This window comes from Kryptolebias marmoratus, linkage group LG3 (assembly GCF_001649575.2).
Source record: "Kryptolebias marmoratus isolate JLee-2015 linkage group LG3, ASM164957v2, whole genome shotgun sequence".
Lineage (NCBI taxonomy): Eukaryota > Metazoa > Chordata > Actinopteri > Cyprinodontiformes > Rivulidae > Kryptolebias > Kryptolebias marmoratus.
Genome location: NC_051432.1, coordinates 24,707,816 through 24,712,899, shown reverse-complemented (window position 1 = coordinate 24,712,899; position 5,084 = coordinate 24,707,816).

Genomic DNA, 5,084 nt, shown 5'->3' with positions numbered 1-5,084 from the left:
GTGTGTCTCCTTGCTGGGTGGGTGGAAATAATTTCTCTCTCTCTTTTGCTCACTCACGCCCCTCTCTTCTCTCCCACATTTTCTGGATTTCGATCAAAACACCACAGCTACTTCCCTCAGTGGGATGACAGTCCCACACCCAGACACACTCCTCCCATTTTCCCTCACCTCCTTTTCTTGCTCCTTTCGCCCACTTTCCCCACATCCCAAACAGCCAGTTGTCTGGCCACAAAGTGTCTGGTTGAACATAGAAATACCTTTTAAACTGAGACTAGACACACTCCAGTAAACACTGCTTTTAAGATGTATTCTTTACATAAATCCAAGTATTTATCAACCAAAGGGCAATCATCGAGCATCTTAAAACTTACAACAAAGTTGTTATGTTCAGCTGTGTTGGAGCATAACTATTAATTCACATGCTTAAACTTGTTCTGCACGTTTTTACTTAACTTGAAGGAAAATGTTGCACAATTTATATTATATTACGACAGAGAATTTAGTTTCTTGAGGCAATAAAATTTTAGAACTCAAAAGCCATAAAAAATGATAAAATACTTTAATTTAAATCCCACATCCCTGCATTAAAAGGTGCATGGAAGAAAGTTTTTTTTTTTGAGTTTTTGGTAGACCGATGATTAATTCCCTAAAAAATAAAAATCAACTAAATATAAAATTCTGGTTTATATTAATGAAAATAGTAGAAATCCAGCACCATATTAGTATAAAAGTCAAGGGAATATTTCCTGCAATATGTATTTTTAAATATAAATTTCAATGCAGGACTTTTATTTGTAACAAAATAATTTTATTTGTTACATTAAAACTTCCACTTACGTTAAAGATGTCTTGATTTCTGACAACTATGTTTATTCAGCCTATAATTATCTTTTCATCTTATTTTGACTCTTATTGACCTGAACATACAGAGTCACGTCAGTGATGCAAAGAAAGCATCACATGCATTTCCAGACATTACACAACTTGCTGATATGATAAAAATACAAAATATTTGGTTAATTAGTCATCCTGTTGCACTGAAACTTGCACGGTAAGTGGAAAACATGAAGACATTGCGCAGTTTCCCTGAAAGTGTCTTTCTGAAAGTGTTTCAAAACCTGTGTCCACATTAAAAAATTTGGATAACAAGAGACACTGGGGTGTTCAGATGTTGTGGACGTATGATGAAATTAACAAGCAAATACTGTGGCGTGTATGAAGGGACAAAACCTTCTTGTTAAAAAAAAACAAACAAAACATGTTTCCTAAAATATAACTACAGGCTCTAAAAGAAGCATAACTGTCCTTAAAACTCTTTGTAGTCTGCTAAAACATCACAAAATGGCACGATGCTGACGATCCTGTCAGGACTCAGGGGAAAAACCTTCAGCTACACAGGAAAGTATGACACCGTCTGGACTGGGACTAACACCAGCACCATCATCACCGCAGAGAAGAAACATGGAAAGTTTGGCAAAAAGGCAGACCACCACCGGGGCTTATGTCTCGCCATAAGCAAATATGGGATTAATATATTTTTAAATGACTCATCGTTATGTTATGACAAGCTAGTGCCTTTTTTCGCAACTTCAGCTAGCATATTCTTGGGGCAAAATGAAACGAAGTTATGCAACATGACCTACGGCGCCTTGAAAGAGGTACCCATAAACTTTGAACTTTTCCACATTTTGTCACGCTGCAACCACAAACTTCCAATTTTTTTCATGGAATTTATGTGGAAGACCAACACAAGGTGGAACACAGTTGTGAAATGGAAGAAAAATTATACATGGTTTTCTTTTTCTCTTTTTTAAAATAAAAATCCTAAAAGGGCGGTGTGCATTTGTAATAAGACCCCTTAAGTCAACACTTTGTAGAACCACCTTTTGCTGCAAGTGTTTTAGAGTCTGTCTTCACCAGCTTTGCACATCTAGAGACTGAAATTTCTGCCTGTTCTTTGCAAAATAGCTCAAGGTCAGCCAGATTGGATGACGATGATCAGCAATTTTCAAGTCTTACCACCAATGCTCAGCTGCATTTAGCTCTGGACCTTTTCTAACACATGAACACGCTTTGATTTAAACCACTCCATCGCAGCTCCGGCTGGATGTTTAAGATCGTCGTCCTGCTGGAAGCCAAAGAGTTCAGTTTTGATTCGTTTGACCGGAGCGCCTTCTTCCACGTATCTGCTGTGTCCCCTCATGGCTTGTGCCAAACTGAAAAATGGGGTTTTCTATGGCTTTCTTTGTTGCAGAAATAAATGTTAAGGATTAACCTTTTGCACTGAATGTGTTGCATGTGGTCAGAGGGTCGAGAATTCAAAATGGCTTATTGATTACCGCAAAGTTTACCCTGCGACCAGTGGGGATTAGGAGAAAGTACACTGCTGCAAAAAATAAAAAAATCATTGTAGCTGTGAGACATCCGTGGTCTAACCAACTATTATGTCTCAGTCTGACACCCTTAGTGTTGCTGCTACTAAGAAATGGCCCGAAACACCTCAGTCTGTGTACCACAGCCAGTGAGGTGGGTGGTGGGCTGTATGTCTACTGCAGCCTGGAGTGTTTATGGTGCACCTTCTGACCCAAATAACACCAAGAGTCCAGTTTCTGAAAAACAAAGAAACTTGGCATGTGTTCCTTTCCCTTTTTTTTTTAAAACTCATTTGAATCTCTGAGCGTCACGCTTGTAAAGACACTTGGAAACGAAGGACTGAGGAAGTGGATCCAGCGACAGAATTTTTTATTCACAGGTAACAAAAGCTCTCTCAGGTAGGGGAGCGTAGCGCCGGCCTTGCATTTAAAACTGACGGACACTTACAAACATGAAGCGCAAACAGCTGCTGGGAACAGAGCAACAGGCAACAATGAACCTCCAAACGAGAAAACAGACCGAGAAGCATACTTAAAGGACAGGGAACTCATTAACAAAACAGAAAACGCCTGAGGATAATCAAACAGCTGAGGGAGGAAGAGAAACAAACACAAAAAAAAAAGGTAAGAATTAAAACTCCATTTTCCTACACTGAGCATGCTTGTGTTTTCTATGACAACATCTGGTGGAGATTTTTCACGGGTATGTCAGAACCGTTCTGAAAAGCAGCCTTCTGCATTGTGGTCATCAAGTGTACATGTGCCATGCTAAAACTGCTCTGTTGTCTGTTCGTAAATGTCACCCATAAAGCGTGTTGGTAAATGTAAACATATATTTTATGGGTTTCCTGCCTGGAGACACAATAGACTAAGTGGAAGCCTCTTAGACCTAAGGCCTAAGACCCCTTGGCTGACGGTTCCCAGACGGGGCTTGAGGTTGAAGGTGGTGCAATTTGTGGCGAAAACGTAGCAGAAAAACAACACACATGTTGAACTGTGCACATGCACTGAGGAGAAAGAGCCGTGCAAATCCTTGATACGGGCCCAAAAACAAACATACACACAAATGGGCAATAAAATCAACCTAAATGAGCTCCGTTACAGCCGATGGCCAGACAGCAGACTGTTTACACCAATGAAGAAAGAGAAAGCACAGAGCATGGACCCAAAGGGAGACTGGCGCTGGAACCAAGCCACTTGTGGTCATGGCATGTAGTAGTAGTAATGTGGACCTGGCAGGCGGTGGATGCAGAGGGTGGCTGCGGGGGTGGCAATGCCCCAGCCTACCCGTGGCTGTGCCGTGGTTAACCAGTCTAGGTCACCTACACTTCCTCTGGCCTCTCTCACTGGGAGGAAAAACAGTCTAGTCAAAATAATGGTGTCATTTTGGCTTCTTACGTTTGAGCAACGGGAGTCAAATTTAGAAACAGCAAAGCAAAGGGAGGAGCGTAAAACAGTTTAGGAAACAAGCGAGCAAAATATCTGCTCTGTGTTTTTTTTCTCACAGCTCTTAAATAAGCAGTGCGAAATGAGTGGCGCAGCTCCAGCTCAGCCTGTAAATTCATATGTGTCAGCCTACGCAAGCAATTATAACTGGGCTCCGTCTTCCGCTCCCCCCGCCGACTTTACCTCACACTGCCACCCTAATCTGTTCTCACTGCTTCACTCGGGTTGATGTTTGACTATAGCTACTTCCTGCCCGTCAGCATGACCGCTTTACAGAGTGACGAAAAGAAGAAGAGTTTACTGAGCCGCCGTATTCTTGCGCATCAGATCTCTTTCTTACGTCTGTGGGCTGCTGACTCGTATCACATGTCTCTGAGTGACTTTGGCCTGAAGAAGTGTAAAAAAAAGAGAAAAAAACAAAAACAAAGAATGTGATGACCTGCTGGCCTGTCCCCTGCTGAGGAGCCACTCATTCACAAGAAGTCTAAATACTCACAGACTGATTCTTTTCTGATTCAGAAGACCCTCGACATGAACTTAAAATGAACCAATACTCCTTTTAAATCTCTCCAGCAAGCAGAGGGTAACAGCAAGAGGTTTGTTAGCTTAGTTTGGTGTGAAATTTAGGCTACTCAATTCTGATTTCTTTGCCTCTTTGCGACACATAATCAGATTTTTTCATGGCAGTGTGAACGTGACAAATCCATTTTTTTTTCACATTTGACCCAGGTCTTTTCCATATGTGGTACTGAATCGGATACATATCCAATGTTTTTCAAAGTGAGCGCAGCGTCAACATTCATGTCACATTTCATCCGACTTTTACAGAGATTATTTAAGTTGAAGTCCCACCGACTCTGCATCCACATACGCCTCTGCGCAGAGATGGTCGGATGTACAGTAGACCCCAATTGGAGGGCGACTTCCAAATCAATACGCACACGCTAACACTCACAGTGCCCATATTTACCTCCATACACTCAGCGTGCGGAGCAACAAAATCTAGTCAGATCATTTCGGGAGCTGAAATGACGTGTCAAATGTAATGTGAACAACCACGCTGTAATGACGTAACCCAAGGTGCGCCAACTGAAGAACATGAGTGTCAGTATTAACAGGTCCAGTTATGTGATATTTGTCGGTGTAGACAGTGTCTCACTAGGCTGCAACTAGTTGGAGGACAGAATTGACGAGGGTGTCTCTAAATGTCCTCAAACGTTTGGGTTCTCGAGTTCCTCGTGTGCGTTGCAGAGGCTCGCAGCCTTG